Here is a 20782-nt window from a genome sequence, read left to right as displayed (position 1 = left end):
TCAAGTGGCGACCTCGCGAGACTTCAAAGTCTTACGAGGTCACTGCTTGAAGTGTCGGCAGCTATTTTGAAGTGGCACCTGCAGTGAGCAGGCAGCAGCATCGCCAGGCAGGAAAGAGTGGGTTCCTTTCCTGCCCTGAAGAGGCCACTAGACCACCAGAGGACAATAAGGTAAGGTAGGGGAGGGGATGTGGAATGTGAGTAGAGGGTAAGGGGGTAAGGGAACTGTAAAAAAGGTGGGTGGAGGGAGGCTGGAAAAAGATCCAGGGGGAGTGAAATATATAGAAGGGAATGGCTTTCTTTTGGAGGGGGTCAAGTCAAGGTGACTGTGTGGCCTGGGGGTAGGGAGGGGGCGAGATGTGGCCAATGGTGTCCTCTGATGGGGCAAATATGGTAACCCTATTCAAGGCCCCTTTCAACTCTCCACTCCCAGACATGCCCCCTCAGTGAAAATTTTTTAATTTTTTAGCGAGCCAGTAGCATGTGCACATATCAAAAGTACGCGGGATGCCTCAGTGCACCCCATAGTACACCATTTTAAACTGCAGTAAGCATGTGTTAGATGAGAACAGTTCTGAAAGGAGCAATGAAACTACAGTATAACAGTCATCAAAGGAACTTTTTAGACATTCTCCCCTGGAGTTTATGCAGGCCGCCCAAATTTGGGTGCAGAGCCCAGATGCACATATAAACTAACAACCAATTATTGAGTTTAATTGGAGTTAATTGGTACTAATTTGGGTTTACCTGTGCATCTGCCTATATGCTATTCTATAACGCTGAGCAAACAAAATATCTCACGGCAACCCAAAAGAGGCATGGTCATGGGAGGGGCATGGGCGGGTCAGGGGCGCTCTATATATTTAGGCGCCGGGGTTATGCGCTTAATTTGCATGCCAGGATTTACACCAGGTTTCAGCTGGTGTAAGTCCTTGGGCCCAAAGCTGGGCACAGGAATCCGCTCTAAGAGCTGGCCTATAAAAGGCACCAGCCCAGAGCACCCTTTATAGAATAGCACTTAGTGCAGATTTTTTCTGGCACCTAAATTTGAGCACTACTTACTAGATCTGATCTTTTGCTATTGCTTTTTCACCTCAAGCAAAATTATGGAAACATCAGCAGATGACTGATCCTTGTCTACTTAATGAAAGAATTCTTTTTTTTTTTCAGTAGATGGGAGGAAACCCAAGTTACTCACACTCTCAGAAGCAGAATCATATGGGTAGTCTTCATTTATCTCCCTAGCAGCATCAAGTTATGTTATGTTAAGTTATGTTATACAGGACTTATCCACAAATATCAGAATTTAGCTTATTGCAGATCACAGATCAAGAAGACTGAGACATTGTTCTCAGGAAATACATATTATCATGGTTAAAACAAGCATAACTGCAATTATTAAACAAAACAAAAAGTCATATAAACACTTAAATTATCCCAGATAGTCATGAAACAGAAAAGTTTTAAAGAACTCTACAAAATACTTGATATTTCCTAAACATACGCGTCTCTAAAGGTATGACCAGTCAAATAGTGAAGGGAGGAATTAAACAACTTCTTAGATCTTATAGAATGGACAGCTGGAAAATTTAGCAACATACGATCACAAGTTTTCCTATTATTAATAGAATTACCATGCAAGAGCTACACCAACTCATATAGGTAAAATGATGCAACACCATAAATGATCTTAAACATAATTGTATACAATTTAAACTTAGCCCTGGTTTCAACCAAGAGCCAGTGCAATTTCATAAGTAAAGGAGTGACTGATGTAAATCTGCCGGCTGAAAAAAACAGCCATGATGCAGTATTTTGAATAAGTTGCAAATGGTTTCCAAAGTGTCTTTGAGCAACCACTGTAAATTATGCTACAGTAATCTAATAACCTAAACTTATCAGGATCAAAATAGTTTCGAATTGTTCTGTTTCCTCAGTGAAATTATTTTTTAATAAGGGGTTTTTAAATGATTAGAAAATGGTAATAAATTATTTACCTCCACCCCCAAAACTCTGGAGCAGAAGTTGTACTGGCTGTGTTTGATTGCTATTCTTAAAACACTCAGGCTAAGTTATAATATATCACCCAATCAGCAATCCTGCAAGTACATAGGAGTCCTGTGATAGGGCCTTAGTGTCCTTGCCACATCTCTGCTCAGTTACAAACAGTTGGGATGTCATGATAACAGGGATCTTAGTTTGTTTGTAACAAGACAGTTGGTGGGGATGTCATGGCAATGGTCTTGTCAGTTTGTGGTCAGTCAGAAATTCCTGTCTTGCCACTATCAGTGGAAACTCACAGAAACACAAACATCTTCGACTCCTCCCTCTCCTTCTCTGCCCATATCCAGCAGACAGCCATGACCTGTCGCTTCTTTTTTTTTTTTGTTACATTTGTACCCCGCGCTTTCCCACTCATGGCAGGCTCAATGCGGCTTACATGGAGGGTTAAGTGACTTGCCCAGAGTCACAAGGAGCTGCCTGTGCCTGAAGTGGGAATCAAACTCAGTTCCTCAGTTCCCCAGGACCAAAGTCCACCACCCTAACCACTAGGCCACTCCTCCAATCTTTCTCTATAACATCAGCAAAATTCACCCTTTCCTCTCTGAGCACACCACCCAAACTCTCATCCACTCTCTCATTACCTTTCGCCTTGACTACTGCAACCTACTCCTCACTGGCCTCCCACTTAACCATCTATCCCTTCAATCCGTTCAGAACTCTGCTGCGCGTCTTATCTTCCGCCTAGACTGATATGCTCATATCACCCCTCTCTTCAAGTCACTTCACTGGCTTCCGATCAAGTACCGCATACAGTTCAAGCTTCTCCTACTAACCTACAAATGCACTCAATCTACAGCCCCTCACTACCTCTCTACCCTCATCTCCCCTTATGCTCCTACCCGTAACCTCCGCTCACAGGACAAATCCCTCCTCTCAGTACCCTTCTCCACCACCGCCAACTCCAGACTCTGCCCTTTCTGCCTCGCCTTACCCTATGCTTGGAATAAACTCCCTAAGCCCATACGCCAAGCCCCCTCCCTACCCATCTTCAAATCCTTATTCAAAGCCCATCTCTTCAATGTCACTTTCGGCACCTAACCATTGTACCTCTATCCAGGAAATCTAGACTGCCTCATTCTTGATTGACTGCACTTTTTGTCCTTTAGATTGTAAGCTCCTTTGAGCAGGGACTGTCCTTCTTTGTTAATTGTACAGTGCTGCGCAACCCTGGTAGTGCTTTAGAAATGTTAAATAGTAGTAGTAGTAAATAAGCAGACCCAAAAGGAAAGGCCAGAAAATTCCAGAACAAAGTCAAATGAAAAAATATTTGATCCAAGAGAAAAATGCAAGGGAAACTTAGAAGAATCAAACAAACCTAACCAAAGATACTTGGGGGGGGGGGGGGGGGGGGGGGGGGGTTCTGGATTTAAGTCTATGCTCAGCAAGGGAATCTTTCTCTTTCTCTTGTCCCATTCTTGCTCCTCACTCCACTACAGTCTGGAACTCTGTTACCATGCTGCTTTACACTACCAGCGGTCTACTGCAATCATACTTTCTTTCTCTATAGCAGTATTAGCACATCACCCAGACACACAAACATGCTCAGATGCTCTTGTCTAGAACACTGTTCCTGTACAGGATTTAGTAGGACAAACCAACAAAACAAGAAATAAGTAGAGAAAGCATGCGGAGCACAGCTCATGGAATTCTTTCCAACCTATTTTCTTGTGTATGTTTATATTTCTGTGTGTACACCCATGCGTGTATATGTAGTGTGTATGTGTAATAAAATAAAACCAAATGTGATCATATATCTAACCATTATAGGCCTGATTATATAACAGGATATCTATGTGAGAAGTCCAAAATGATACCTATTTAAGCCTGTTTTATACAGACTCAATTTAAACCTTCACCAGGAATTTTATTTAGCATTGATTGGATTCTCAGATGGTATGCTTAATGTTTATTTTTTTTTTATTAATAATTTTCAACAAGTACATCCAAAGCACTTTTTCAAGAAACCAATACAGCAAACACACATGAGCTTAATATTTAAACTCAATATTAGCGTATACCAAATTCTTCATCGATCCTAATTCTATTAAGCTCTTTTTATATTATATTGCTCCAGATACTTATATCTCAAAACGTTTCTAAATTATTTTATCAAGACTTGTGGAGGGGCATTTTCAATATGACATCTAAGCTGAACTTTACACATTTTGTGCTAAACGTCCCAAATCCGAATAGGAAACGTGATCGCCATTTTTGAAACAACAAAATGTCAATTTTTGTTTTCAAAAATGGCCACATGCTAGATGGTTTTGTGCTCTGTGTGTTTATATTTTTGGTCCATTTTCTGGAAAAAAAAAGTTCATGTGCAAAACGCGCAAAATCAAGCCATTGGGATGTTGGAGGAGCCAGCAATCTTAGTAAACTGGCCACACAGAAATCCCAAGAGAGCAATGGGGCACCCTAGGGAGCATTGCTGTGGACTTCAAATAAGAGCTCCCAGGTACACCTCACCGTTACTCCCTTATCTTGTCTGCTGAGCCCCCCAAAGCCCACCAAAAACATATTGTACCTAACTATACACCACTACAATAGCTCTTATGGGTAACATACTGTATATGTGGTTACAGTAGGTTTTTGGTGAGTTTTGGAGGGCCCGCAGTTTCCACCACAAGTGTGACAGGTAGAGTGAGATATGGGCCTGGGTCTCCTTCTCTACAGTCCACTGTACTACTCCAGGGACCTGCTTGCTACTCTAATAAAACTTGCTATAACATCTGAAACTGTCATAGAGGCTGGTAAGTACTATTTTTATTCACATCTTTGGGGGGGAGGGGTAGGAGGGGGTCAGCGACCACTGTGGGAGTAAAGGGGAGTTATCCTTGGTTCCCTCCAGTGGTTATCTGGAATTTAGGGCACCTCTTTATGCCTTATTCATTCTAAAAACAGGTCTAGATCAAAACATTGACGTTTTAGCCTTAGACATTTTTGTTTTGTTCCATTATAGCTATAAAACGTCCAAATGTTAGGAACGCCCTAAGCCCATAGGAGCCAACTTTTCAAAATTATTGGGGGTGCTAAGCCCAATGGAAATAACCCCTCCCTGGACGCATACAAGGAATTTTCTCAATATTGGGGGTGCTCAAGCACCCACAGCACCCACAGAGTCGGCTTCTATGCCTAAGCCTGCCATAATCTCACCGCCAAAACACCCCAATACACCCCCTTGTGATTTGGATGACCTGCATCCAATAGCCCAGTACGAATAGAGAAGTGTAGTTTTAGTAGTTTGAAAGTAGACTACCTCTGTGGCTTAACACAATTTCTGTAACAAATGACTAAGAACTAAGGAGCCTTCAAGCCTGACATTTTGTAGGGAAGCCTTCCCTGAATTGAGGTTTGGTCCAGTGGCCAGAGCATCATTCTCTCCCTCAAAACAACCATCTTTTCAATCCCTGCCAGTAGCTGAATCTGACACTGAAATAGCTTCTAATGATGAATAACAGAACAGACATTAGATCTAAAGGTAACTAGTCAAACAGCTCTGTAAATTCTCTTTCTTGTTCCAGATCAGAGAAACTTATTTCTTGCTTTCTATAACAAGCATTTTCCTGTCAGTGCATGACATTGCAAGCTGTAATATTTGCTTATAACATTTACAAATTTTACTCTTAAATTCGTAAGACATTCAGTTGAAATTCCTTGGATCCCTGAGGTTAGCAATTTTGCAAGATTTACTAGTCACCTCCCACTCATTACACCTGATTGCTCTTTCCTGCCTATGACGTCATAGTCGAACAACACACACTGCATGAACAATCAGATTCCATGTAATGTCATTTGTGCCACTCATTTGACCATGATTGCTCCCAGGGATTCAAGGAAATTGCAGGGGAGCAGCTTAAAGAACTTCCATATTAATAACTTTGCAGCAAATGTATTAACTAATGCAGAATGGATATTACCATTTGTTCTGTGCTCTGTTCAAATACAGAGCAGTAGACAAAAGGTATGGTTCACTTTTAACACGCTAATTGATACTGCATCCTCCTGGTATTTTGAATGTGGTCCACATTTTAAAAACCGCTCACCATCAGCAAATCCAAAACACATTAAATTAGGATGTTTTGTCTTTAAAATATTAGCAATATACAAGCCCAACATGTACACCTTATTCTCTGTGAAGTAATCTATAGGAATAAATTACATTTCTAATCTAGATTCAAATTTAGTAGGTTGTCCAGGCACAAAAATGTTTTGATTTTCATTTCATTATTGCTTCATTTTGATTTTGTTTTGTTTAATTTTAGTGCATGCATTAAAATGTGTGAAGTCCAATTTTGTGTAAGTCACCTAGTTCAAAAAAGGCACATTCAAAATTTGCAGTGTATTTTACAAAAGACTTGTTGAATGTGGAGCCTTTTGTAAGATACATGTCAGGCAGCATTAAAAATATGTATATTATTGTAGCACAAACAGCAGAAACAGTGAAGAAAAAGAGTAGTATCACCAGGGCTTTTTTTGAGGGGGTATTTGGGGGTGCTGAGTAACGGCACCTTTTTTCCATTGTCTGCTAAAATTGAGCCATGGTCCCCAAGTTTTAATGAAAGATCTCAGGCTCTTCATACCAATTCTGCCTTGTCATAGATTCTGTCAGTGGATTTTTTCTAGCAAAAAAGGTACCGGTACTCAAATGCCAGGCCATCCTTCAGGGGTGGGGTGATAATTGAGGGACCCAACCCATAATAGCCAGGGCCCCTGCAACCAGTCACAGAATCTATGGCAAGGCAGAATTGATGTGTAGAGCCTGAGCTTTTCCATTAAAACTTGGGGTCCATAGGTCACTTTTAGCAGACAATGGAAAAGGTGCCGGTACTCAGTACCCCCCAAGTACCCCCTCAAAAAAAGCCCTGGATTCTGTGACTGGTTGCAGGGGGCCTGGCTATTGTGGGGTGGGTCCCTCAGTGATCACCCCACCCCTGAAGGGTGACCTCTCATTTGAGTACCGGCACCTTTTTTTCTAGAAAAAACACACTGAGTATCACTCTGGTCTTTGTACAGAAGGCAGTCCTATAAAGAGCACCAAACATTAGGTGCCAAGATGCAGTATGCTAACCCCCTGATTCTATAAAGGTCACCGAAAATTGTGCACACAAATTTAGATGCAGCCCTGATTTGTGCACGCTATATAATACAATAATGAGCCAATCAGTGACAGTAATTTTTTTAATGAGCAATTATTGGCACTAATTAGATTTAATTGGGAATTTTGCATGTAAAGATAGGTGCAGGATCTGTGTGGTGTGAAAAAGGGGGCATGGAAATAGGAGGTTCCTGGGAGTTTCAGGGCAGATTGGGGGCATGGTTTTGAGTTACATATGTAGTTATAGAATTATGGTGCTCCATACGTAAATTTAGGTGTGGGCATTTGCACCATGTTTTCATTGGCGCACATGGCAGTGCCTAAATTTACACGTGATCTCTCCGCTTAAGTGTTAATTCTATAAACCGCACTGAACATAAGGCACAGCTTATAGAATACCAAAATACCACTGGTTTTTTGGTGCCAATTTTTTAGGCGCCATTTATAGAATCAAGCTCGAAGTGCTAATTCTATAACAGCATTTGCGTACCCAGATTCCAGTATAGAATATAGCATAAGCTGACATCTGCATGCCAACATTTAGGTGTGACACTTATGCAAATTGAGCAGCAGGTGTAAAATCTGCACACCTAAATGCTACACTTTAGTACGTAACTTACACTCCTCTGTTAGTTACACATATAAATGTGGGGCCCACCAAACCTTGCCCGTGTGTATTCTCTCCTTGTATTTATGTGCTGAGAGGCCCTTTTACTAAGGTGCGCTGAAAAATGGCCTGCGCTGGTGTAGACGCGTGTATTGGACGCACGCAGGTCCATTTTTTTAGCGCACCTGCAAAAAGGCCTTTTCTTCCAAAAATAGATGTGCGACAAAATAAAAATCAGCACGCGTCCACTTTGGGCCTGAGACCTTATTGCTACCCATTGACTTAGCGGTAAGGTCTCACGCCTTAACTGGGCATTAATCGTCAGTGTGCATACATTGCCAATTAACGCCCAATTAGTGCCACGCTGTAGAAAATGGAAATTATTTTCTGCTGTGCTTTTTGGGCGTGTGTCAAAATTAGATTTACCGCTGGGGTATGCGGTAGTTGGGTAGTCGTTCTAATTTTATACATGTTGTATGCGCTTAGGGCCCTACGTGTCTTAGCAAAAGGGCCCCTAAGTGAGTTGCATGTTTATAGAAGACCGCTGAATGTGCTGCTAGCACTTGCATATGGAACTGTAGCAATTACATGTGAAAGGGCTACTATTCTGTAACCTATGCATGCAATTGGTGCCTAACTTTAGGTGACTCGTGTACATACTGGATTTTATTTATTGGGATTTATGAACCACCTATATGAAGAGATTCACCCAAGATGGCGTACAGCAGGTCAGTTTAAAATAAAACTCACAATTTTGTTAACATCATAACAATAGTAAAATGACCAAATAAAAACATAAATACAATCAATGAGGTACATTTGAAAACAGTAAATTGAAACCTAATAATAAAGTTACCATGAAACCGTATAAAAAATATACACATTTAACAGCGCTGGAATCTGGAATTCAAATAACAGAGATATAATGCAATGTTAGCATAATACTAATAAAACACATAATTTTTGTATTTATTTTTGTTACATTTGTACCCTATGCTTTCCCACTCATGGCAGGCTCAATGTGGCTTACATGGGGCAATGGAGGGTTAAGTGACTTGCCCAGAGTCACAAGGAGCTGCCAGTGCCTGAAGTGGGAACTGATCTCAGTTCCTTAGGACCAAAGTCCACCACCCTAACCACTAGGCCACTCCTCTACTAAGCAAGCAATAGAACATTCAAATAACATAGATATGATGCTAATGCTTTTTATACAATTAAGCTTACCATGTAGCCGAGGGCCCAAGTGCAGATATATCGATGTGGGCCAGATGGGAAGAACAGAGTCAGATGGGATAAATAGATGGGTGGCTAAACTCAAGGTAAGTTCTTTGTAGTTAAACAAGATTTAAAGAACTGGTCTAAATTACAATGTATGTAGCAAGCTAGTCCATGTGCAGAGTGGTGTATAGTCAGCCACACTATGAGGGGCATTTTCGAAAGGGATGTCCAAGTTACGATTTGGACGTCCTTGCAAAATGTCCAAATCCAGGGGCGGGGAAACCCGTATTTTTGAAACAAGATGGACGTCCATCTTTCGTTTCAAAAATACTGTCAGGGACGTCCAAATCCTTAAATTTCGCTGTCCCTAGATTTGGACGTCCCTAGAGATTTGGAGGGCTCGCTGTTTCCTCCACAAACGTAACAGGTAGGGGAGATGGGCCTGGGTCCGCCTGTCTGAAGTGCACTACACCCACGAAAATTGCTCCAGGGTCCTGCATACTGCTGTCATGGACCTGAGTATGACATCTGAGGCTGGCATAGAGGCTGGCACAAAATATTTTTAAAGTTGTTTTTGAGGGTGGGAGGGGGTTGGTGACCACTGGGGGAGTAACGGGAGTTCATCCCTGATTCCCTTCGGTGGTCATCCAGTCATTTTGTGCACCTTTTTGTGCCTTAGTCGTAAGAAAAACAGGTCCGGGTGAAAACGTCCAAGTGCTCATCAGGGACATCCTTGTTTTTTTCGATTATGGGTCAAGGACGTCCAAGTGTTAGGCACGCCCAAGTCCCGCCTTCGCTACACCTCCGTCATGCCCCTTGAACTTTGGCTGTCCTTGCAACGGAGTGCAATTGAAGACATCCTAAATTGAGCTTCGATTATACCGATTTGGACGTCCCTGGGAGAAGGTCGTCCATCTTCCGATTTATGTCGTCCTTCTCTTTTGAAAATGAGCCAGTATGTATTAAAGACTGGCAGTGAAAGCAGCAGCAGGCAGGCTCGCCTCCTCGTCGCTCGCTTTGCTTCGCTTCCCTTCCCTCTCAGCATGTCCCGCCCTCGCAGAAAGGAAATTACATCAGAGGAGGGCGGGACGCGCTGAGAGGGAAGGGAAGTGAAGCGAGCCTGCCTGCCGCTGCTTTCAGTGCCAGTTTGCCATGACTTCGGGTAAACAAAAGTTTTGCAACACAGAGAGCACGGCCGGGTGCACGTACAGAAGGGAGCGGGAAGGTGAGCCGGACCGCACAAAAAAAGCACTGGTTATGTGTAGAAAAAAAGGTGCCGGTACTCATTGTGGGCAGAGTCACCACATATGACCCCACCCCTATTATAGCCACACCCACATTTGCCACACCCCTTATACCAGCCATAGCGCATATAAACAGACATCATTGAAAATATTATACTAGTATAGGAGAAAAAAATAACATGATTTTTTTTCATTATAAATAATTCATGTAAGCTGTTACAGCTCCAGTATACCCAGTGCAAAATAAGACAGCAGATGTAAATTCTCAAATTGGACATATTCCAGACACTAAAATGAAAATAAAATGATTTTTCCTACCTTTGTTGTCTGGTGACTTTGTTTTTCTGATCGTGCTGGCTCAGTATCTGATTCTGTTGCTATCTGTCCTCTTAACTCGGTTTCCAGGGCTTCCTTTCCATTTATTTCTTTACTTTCCTCCTTTCTTCTTCATTTCTTGCCCTACATCCATAAGTAAAAGCTGGGTCCTCCACAGACTTGATTGTCCAGTGGATCCAGCTTCTGCCTATTTTCTACATCCATGTGCAGTTTTTCTCCTCTCTTCCTTTTCCCTCATCTCATCTCCTTCTTCACTCTTTCCTCGCCTCCATACATGTCCAGCATTTCTTCTCTCTCTCTTCCATCCACTCATCTCTAGCAGCCCTCCTCTCCCCTGCCCTCCATCCACCCATGTCCAGCAACCACCCTGTCCCCCCTGCTATCCACCCATGTCCAGTGACCCCCATCCCCCCTGCCATCCACCCATGTCCAGCGACCCTCCCTGCCATCCACCCATGTCCAGCGACCCTCCTGTCCCCCCTGCCATCCACCCATGTCCAGCAACCCCCATCCCCCCTGCCATCCACCCATGTTCAGCGACCCTCCTGTCCCCCCTGCCATCCACCGATGTTCAGTGACCCCCCTGTCCCCTGCCATCCATCCATGTCCAGTGACCCTCCTGTCCCCCCTGCCATCCACCCATTTCCAGCAACCCCCCTGTCCCCCCTGCTATCCACCCATGTCCACCAAGCCCCCCTGTCCCCCTGCCATCCACCCATGTCCAGTGACCCTCCTGTCCCCCCTGCCATCCACCCATGTCCAGCGACCCCCCTTGTCCTCCCTGCCATCCACCCATGTCCAGTGACCCTCCTGTCCCCCCTGCCCTCCCCTGCCATCCACCCATGTCCAGCAACCCCTCCGTGTCCCCCCTGCCATCCACTCATGTTCAGCGACCCCCTGGTCCCCCCTGCCATCCACCCATGTTCAGCGATCCTCCTGTCCCCCCTGCCCTCCCCTGCCATCCACCCATGTCCAGCAACCCCTCCGTGTCCCCCCTGCCATTCACTCATGTTCAGCGACCCTTCTGTCCCCCCTGCCATCCACCCATGTCCAGCGACTCCCCCTGTCCCCCTGCCATCCACCCATGTCCAGTGACCCTCCTGTCCCCCCTTCCCTCCGCTGCCATCCACCCATGTCCAGCGACTATCCTCGTTTCCCTGCTCCCCCTCCTTCCAGCCACCCATACCCATCTGAGCCCCCCTCCCCGACCCAGTCCCCACCTACCTATCAGCTCCGTGCCGCTGACCTCTTCCCCTGCCACCCGGCACCGTGATGACCCAGCCTTTAAAAAAATCAGCGAAGCAGAGCGGTGCCTCACGTCTGTCCCGCATCCGCAATCTTTCACGGACCCCACTGCCCCTCCCATCCTGTCATCCCATCTCTTCCTGCCCCTTTCATGCATCCACCTTGCAGCACCATATCTCTCCCATTCCACTTTGCTTGCTGTGCGCTAAAAAACAAGCAAAAACAACAAAAAAAAAAACAACCGTGGATCTGTGCCTGCCGCTACTGCTTCTTGTGCGAGGTTAACTTCCGGGTCGGCACAGGAAGCAGTAGCAGCAGGCAGAGAGCCACGGTCCCGCGCTTCTGCCATGCTTGTTTTTTAGCGCACAGCAAGCAAAGTGGAATGGGAGAGATATGGTGCTGCAAGGTGGGTGCATGAAAGGGACAGGAAGAGATGGGATAACACAGGATGGGAGGGGCAGGGTTTTTCGTAAAAGATTGCGGATGTGGGCAGAGGAAGTGCAGGACTCGCCAGGAGGGAGGGGTCGCCGGGAGGGGAGCAAAAAAAAGGTGCCGGTACGCCGTACCGTTGCGTACCGGCACAAAAAAAGCACTGTGTGTGACTCTGAGCAACTGGAAATGCTAGTGGGGAAATTTTTTGAAGCATTTGTGTATTTATATTGCAAAATAGGAAAACACATGTATACTTTTTAAAGTTTGTCCAAACTATGCCCAGGACATGCTCCCTTGAAATCTATGCATGTCACAGGTATGCATGTGTAAGTAGCAGCTTTTCTAAAATTACTGTTTATACATATATAAACCAGCTTTTTGCATGTGTGAATGGTGCCTAAGCCTTTAAAAATGACCTTCATAGTGTGTATTAATATTAATGCTCAGTAATATTAATACAATGTCATTATAAATGCCCTCAGAAGTGACAGGCAGTTTTCATAAGAAGAGATAAGATGTTTTAGTAACTCACCCCGGTATCCAGGTTTACAGATCACTGCATGCACTAAAATGAAATGACATGAAAATGTTTAAAATGTTATATCACACACTGGAGTAGATATTCAGCTGGCAGTGGTTGGCATTTTTTAAAATTCTGACTGTGGCTAGCTAAATTAGCCCCAGATGTTCAGTGCCAGGCTATGTGCAGTGGTGCAGGCCGACGGAGTTTATGCAGATTCTGGTTGACGTTCAGCTGGGGCCCGTATAAGACAGTTATGTGGGCTCTGGCTGATATTCCACATAACTGCAAAACCCTTAGAAGGCCCTCCAATTCCCCTCCCCCCCCCAACATGAAGCCCTCCAATCTTCCCACCCACTCCCTGATACAGGAGCTCCAGGTCCTCGTTCCCTCCCCCCATCCTTCTAATATCCAATTTTCTAAGTGTATTTAGTATTTACTACCTTTTAGGGAGGTTTACAATCTAATATGAAATTTAAAAAATAACTAAAATGTTGCTAAAAAGCTAAAATGACAGGACAAAAAAAAAAAAGAAAAAGGAAAGGGGGGTAGAACTACAATTTCAATAGGCTAGCAGGTGGGATAGAACAAAAGGGAGGGGAATGCTCTGCATGTATCTTTGTCCATCTCGGACTAAGAGCCAGAGAAAAGGAGGAGATGGTAGTGGTAGACATCAATAAATAGGTTTTAAATAGTGAAGTTTGTAATCTCAGGGAGCTTGGAAGAGCATTCTATAGCTAAGGTCCTTGAACAGAAAAGATTGAGTGTCTGGTGTATTCATGAACTAACACATGGTAACTGGTAACTATAAGCTAATATGCATGATAGACCCCTTCCCCGGGCCTACCTGCATATCCTTGGTGGTCCAGCAGGGTGGTGGGGGCAGTAGCGAAGCCTAGTTGCTTCTGCTCCTAGCAGCTGCCATTCCAATATGGCTGCCACAAATTCTAGTGCCACAACAAATAAATAAGGAATACTGGATATACATAATCCTGAGACTGGTTTCTCCAAGTTTGTCAACACGTTGAGAGGCCCCACCTATCCCTCACAAGATGAATCCAATCCAAACTCTATGGAGATAGGAGAAGAAGATTCAGTAGCTTGACATGGTAGTTTTTCAGGTTGAGACAAACACTTTGGAGTTTGGGGACATGTCATTTTCTGAAACAGTATCAAAAATATGCTTTCAAAGATTTGGCAGGACCAGGTATGTGCAAGTGAGCTGTGAGATATTCCAGTGGAGGGCTTAAACATTAACCCCTGGATTCTGTATAGGCCACTCAAATTTTGTGTACTGATCCCAAAATCTGAGTATAAACTAAGTCAATTAGGTACTAACAATTATTGGAGTTAACAAGCACTTAATTGGCAGTAATTAGGAGTTACATGTGGACCTGCCCTACACCCTATTCTATAAAATGCCTGTCTAAATTTCATAGCATGCAACTCCAAAGGGAGTGTGGCCATGGGAGGAGCATGGACGAGTCATGGGCATTCCCAGAAATTAGGCACGATGTTTCAGAATACCTGGATTTGTGCATCTAACTGCCATCAGTTGGGCATGAGCATTTATACCAGCCTTTGGTAGGCGTAAATGCTGGCACCCAAAATTAAGTGTGAATGCGTGTTAAGCTAGTATTCTGTAAAGGGTGTTCTGTGCAGAGTGCCCTTTAAAGAATACTAGCTTAGCGGGGATCATCCCAGCACCTGGGTGTCATGTATTGAACCTAGCCCTAGCTGCTGATATTCAAAGCTTATATTGTGAGCCCATATGGGACAGTGCAAGTACCTGAATAATTATAAGATGTAAACCGTTCTGATTTGCTATGCAAGAAGTGACGGTATAGAAAATAAATAAACAATAAACGATATCCACTTATTTGTAAATAGTGATCCTGCAACATACAACAGAGAGGGTCAAAGTACACAGCACAAGCAGTCCAGAAAAAAACACAAAGGGCTCTCAAGAATGGAACAAGTGTGCTTTATTAATGACCCAACATGGGCCATGTTTCGGCTTAAACTATTGCCTGCCTCAAGGGTCAATGTGTGAGTTGTTGCTCAAAATGTAATAGCTTAGCACAGTGAAGGGCAGCTCTGAAGATGGGGAAATAAGTTCCTAGTGTGGAGCAAAACACCAAGAAAATGCATATTTAGGGGCTCTTTTACTAAGTGGTTAGCCCACTGCAGGCTTACTGTGCGCCAATCTGGAGCTACCGCTGCCTCAATGTGGGCACCAGCGATAGTTCCACCCCAAGCTCGCAACATTTCCGGTGCTTGCGGAAATTATTTAAAAAAATATTTCTGCAGAGGGTTACCCGGTGGTAATCAGGCAGTGCTGCATGCTACCCGCTTACCACCAGGTTAGCATGGGAGACTTTACCGCCACCTCAATGGGAGGTGGCAAGTGCAAACCCCTCCCCCTCTTACCGCATGACCATGTTTTTTTTCAGCCTTTTTACCCACTGTGGTAAAAGGACCTCAGCGAGCTGCAAAAACAGCCCCCCGTCGCTAGCACAGGGCACTTTTTACCGAAGCTTAGTAAAAGGACCCCTTAGTGTTGCTTGGTTGAATTGACCCCTGAGGCAGGCATTAATTTACGCCGAAACATGACCCATGTCGGGTCGTTAATAAAGCACACTTGCTCCATTCTTGAGAGCCCTTTGTGCTTTTTTCTGGACTACATACTGATCCTAACATAACCAAATAACTTATCCATTTAAGATTAGGACCACATGTTTACTGGTCTGGCTTAGTAAGAAATTTGGTGAAAAATCTGCTTAAAGAGAAGATATATCATCTGCTAATCTTTAAGTAGATTGAAATCCATTGAATATCAACTCCTAAAATGTTTATATTAAAAGTGTATAGAATTAGTGGATACCTATAATATGAGGCAAAAAGTTTGGGATTTGTTTTGACAACCTTCTGTTTATAACAACTCTAGATGCACTTACATCTCTATGATGCTGATCTAATTTCAAGGATTTGATAAAGAGCTTGCTTAACGTTTCTTTATTTTACATGCTGCATGAATTTGATTCACCCAATATAATAGCATCACATGCTGTGCTGAATTTACCACTAATGCCAAATCATATCATATAAACAACAAATCATCAATCTTATAAAACAGTGTTCTAAATGCAATCAAATCTCTTCTAATAGTATCAACCTTTAAATTGATTTATTATTTATTTGCATATTGTGACAAGTGATCTGGCTTGATCATTTCCCTGTTCTTCCTCATCACTCTGGTAGCCAGAATAAGTGGCAGCTTTAAAGTGGAAGCCTGTGTGGGGTGGAAAATCTGGCAGGGATTCTATAAGGGGAACAGGCTAAAAGCAGAGAAGTGCAAGCTTGTCTTGAGACCATGGGAAAGAAGGAAAATCTGGGCAGGAATCCCATAAGGAAGGAGGAGAATAGGGAGTCCAGGTAGCCCTCAGTGTTTGGGAAAGGCTAGAGGAGGGAAGCCTGGGTAAATGAAGATTGAATGATAAATAAAGAAGTTATGATTTTTTGGCAGATCTGTATAGAGGATGGAAAAGCAAGAAGGTACTGATTTTTCTTTTGGTGTGGATATGGTAGTCGAACTAAAAGCTGAAATCAAGCAGATGTTTTTTGTGGTGTTTTCTTCTAATTAGCAGCTAGGGGTGGAGGACGGTACTGGAATATTAAAAAAAAAGAGTTGGTACCATCCAGGGAGAAGAAGTTGTTAAGCTAAAAGCTCCTAGTCCTTGTTTAAAGGAGCCCGGCTGGTTTTGTTTAACAGAAACAGAAGAAAGAAAACACCCCTACACAGTGGCGTTCCTAGGGGCGCTAACACCTGGGGCGGATCGCCGATGTGCCCCCCCCCCGGAACAGCGTGACCCCCCCCCCGGCGAAATAACCCCCGGGTGCAGCGCGACCTCCCCTGGCGAAAGAATCCCCGGGTGCACGCCGCTGGGGGGGGGGCGCGCGCCTGTCGGCTCTTCGTTTCCATGCTCCCTCTGTCCAGGAACATTCCGGGGCAGAGGGAGCATGAAAACGAAGAGCCGACAGGCGCACGGCACCCTCCCAGCGATGTGCACCTGGGGTGGACCGCCCCAACTGCCCCCCCCTTAGTACGCCACTGCCCCTACAACCTGTTGGAGCAATGTGTGCTAAAGCCTGAAGGAGACTGGGGAACTGATTTGCATATGGAAATGACTCTAACATGGTTGTCCTTTTTTACATTCCTCTTTGCAAAAGAAAGAAGTTAAGACGTTTTGGGAGTCATTGATGTCATTATAAATGTCCCAAGTGATAGTTTTCATAAGAAGAGCTGAGGTGTTTTGGTAACTCACCCCAGTATCCAGGTTTACAGACTGGAAAAGAGTGCGGCATGGATTTTCTCTGGTTAACACCTGACTTAGGGGTCCTTTTACAATGGCACGGGATGGCTAATGCATGGGTAGCACATGCCCAATTGTTACTACCGTCAGGGTAGCGTGTGCGTCCGGCAGTAATTCTGAGTTTGGCGTGCACCGAATCCCACAGTGGAAAATAATTTTCTATTTGCTACCATTGGGGGTGTTACCGTTGGTAACCAGCAGCATGCCTACATTGGCGCACGCTGCATGGTTACCGTGTGGGTAGCATGTGAGCCCTTACCACTAGGTCAATGGGTGGCGGTAAGGGCTTGCGCTAGTTTTAATATTAGTGTAGGCCCATTTTCCAGCCCATTAAAAAATAGCCTTTTCCCAGCCACTGTAAAAAATGGCCCAGCACACGCTTAAAAGACGCACCCATTTTTAACCGTGGCTTTGTAAAAGAAACCCTTAGGTCTTTACTTTTTCAACTATGAAGGTCTAGTGACTAGTTCCTAGCACATACCCCTCAACCTAGTGGGCTTGGGCAGGTGCTTTGTGACAATATTTATAGTCTGCATAAACTAAGTGGATTATAGAAGTAACATCTATAATTAAAACAATCAACAAAACAGAGTACTCAATTACAGACAAAAATGAAATAAATTTAAAAAAAAATATGCATGCTTCTTATCTTCATTCAATCAAATGTGATACTGTGCTGATCTTTTACTATACAATCAAGATCTTAAAATTTAAGGCCCAAATGCCTAGTCAAAAATATGTCTTCAAACCTCTCTTATAAATTACAGTATTATTCTCTAGTCTCAAGGCAATAGGGAGCCTATTTCATTCCTCCAGTCCTGTAATGGAAAAAACAAATTTCTGTGCCTCTGCAAAGTGAATTTTGGGGACAGACAGACAGAACAGTGAGCTGGTGTGTGTGCCTTCAGATTGTAAGGCCCTGTGTGTTTTATAGATCTTCAAAACAGTACACAGATAATATGGTACATCATGGCAAAATGTTTTGTGTTCCAGCGTTTACACATTGAACTTAAACTGATAAATCAACCAATGCAATCACTGAAGAATAGGTGAAATATGTGAATAATGGGGGACTCTTGTAAGCAAGCAGGCAGCATCATTTTGGAGCAATTGCCTTCAGGTTCTGAAAAGGTGGGCCTAAATACAATGAGTTGCACTTGTCAGTTCTCATCAAACTGAGGCATTGTAAAGCAGTTTTAAAATCCTCAACAGACAACATGGGTTTAATTCTATAGAGCATTCTAAGGGCTCTGTTTACTAAGCAACGTTATAGGCATGTTAACGTTTTTAACACACGTTAACCATGTACTACTGCTACTACTACTACTTATCATTTCTATAGCGCTACAAGGCATATGCAGCGCTGTACACCATACACAAAAGACAGTCCCTAATCATGTGTCTACAATATCCCTATAGGCACCTACATGGTTAGCGTGCGCGCTAAATGTAGGCGCGCTAAAAACACATGGAGGGGCATAATCGAACGGGGCGCCCAAGTTTTCCTGAGGACGTCCTCGCAGGACATCCCTGTGAAGGGGCAGGGAAACCCGTATTATCGAAACAAGATGGGCGTCCATCTTTCGTTTTGATAATACGGTTGGGGATGCCCAAATCTCAACATTTAGGTCGACCTTAGAGATGGTCGTCCCCGATTTTCGGCGATAATGGAAACCGAGGACGCCCATCTCAGAAATGACCAAATCCAAGCCATTTGGTCATGGGAAGAGCCAGCTTTTATAGTGCACTGGTCCAACCAGGTACCCTAGGGGGCACTGCAGTGGACTTCAGAAAAAGCTCACATGTGCATAGCTCCCTTACCTTGTGTGCTGAGCCCCCCAAAACCCACTCCTCACAACTGTACACCACTACCATAGCCCTTAGGGATGAAGGGGGGCACCTACATGTGGGTACAGTGGGTTTCTGGTGGGTTTTGGAGGGCTCACATTTACCACCACAAGTGTAACAGGTAGGGGGAGATGGGCCTGGGTCTGCCTGCCTGAAGTGCACTGCAGTACCCACTAAAACTGCTCCAGGGACCTGCATACTGCTGCCATGGAGCTGGGTATGATATTTGAGGCTGGCATAGAGGCTGGAAAAAATATTTTAAATTTTTTTTAGGGTGGGAGGGCATTAGTAACCACTGGGGGAGTAAGGGGAGGTCATCCTCGATTCCCTCCGGTAGTCATCTGGTCATTTAGGAGCAGTTTTAGTGGGTGCAGTGCACTTCAGGTAGGCAGACCCAGGCCCACCCCCCCTACCTGTTACACTTGTGGTGGTAAATGTGAGCCCTCCAAAACCCACCCGAAACCCACTGTACCCACATATAGGTGCCCCCCTTCACCCATAAGGGCTATGGTGGTGTACAGTTGTGGGGAGTGGGTTTTGGGGGGATTTGGGGGGGGGGCTCAGCACCCAAGGGAAGGGAGCTATGTACCTGGGAGCAATTAATGAAGTCCACTGCAGTGCCCCCTAGGGTGCCCGGTTGGTGTCCTGGTATGTGAGGGGGACCAGTGCATTATAAATGCTGGCTCCTCCCATGACCAAATGGCTTGGATTTGGCCAGTTTTGAGAGGGCCGGCCTTGGTTTCCATTATCGGCGAAAACCGAGGCTGACCATTTCTAAGTCCGGCGATCTCAACATTTAGGTCGACCATCTCTAAGGTTGACCTAAATGTTGAGATTTGGCCGGCCCCGACCGTATTATGAAAATGAAAGATGGCCGCCCATCTTGTTCGATAATACGGTTGGCTCTGCCCCTTCCCGGGGCCGTCCCTGGAGATGGGCGCCCTTAGAGATGGGCGCCCCCATTCGATTATGCCCCTCCACATGACTTAGAACCTAGGCATATTACATCACAGAATATGCTTAGACAGTTGTGCACGTAAATTCTAATTAATGGCAATTAGTGTCAATAATTGTTTGTTAAGTGGCAATTATCAGCACTGATTGGCTTGTTAACTAATTAAATTGCATATGCAAATACAGAATTCACCTGTATTTGCATGCACAACTTTCCCTGCATTATATAGGATCTGGAGGATAGTGTGTAACTGTGAGGGGGTGTAGGAATAGGTGGCATATGGGTGTGTCTCCCACTTATATGCATAACTTACAGATCACCTTTGTTGTATTTATGTACCATCAGTTACACCAGCTGCATAAATGTTAGGTGCACCGATGCTGATTTATGCTGTTATTCTATAACAGAATCTGGATGCCCACATGCTGCCTAAAAGGAGGAGCCCACTTATAGACTTGTCTCTATGGGCTAGATTCAGTAACTGGCGCTCAAATTTAGGAAAAAAGCACTATTCTATAAAGTGCACAACAGGCTGAGTGTAAATTCCCACACCCAACTTTGGGTGTGAGGACTTACACCTGCTGAAACCTAGTATAAATCCTGGCGTGCAACACTGATATTATATAGCACTCCCAAGGCAACGCCCACTTTTGGGTTGCATGTGAGGCACTTCGGGTATGCAGTGTTATAGAATAGTGTGTAGACAGTTGCACATGTAAGTCCAAATTTGTGCCAATTAATGTCAATAATTGTTAATGACTCATTAACTAATTTATTTGTGCATTCATCTGTCCTTTGTGCCCAAATTTGGGTTACCTATATAGAATCCATGGGTATGTGCTT

The sequence above is a fragment of the Microcaecilia unicolor genome, chromosome 4, assembly GCF_901765095.1.
Source record: "Microcaecilia unicolor chromosome 4, aMicUni1.1, whole genome shotgun sequence".
NCBI lineage: Eukaryota > Metazoa > Chordata > Amphibia > Gymnophiona > Siphonopidae > Microcaecilia > Microcaecilia unicolor.
This window is presented reverse-complemented; position numbering follows the sequence as displayed.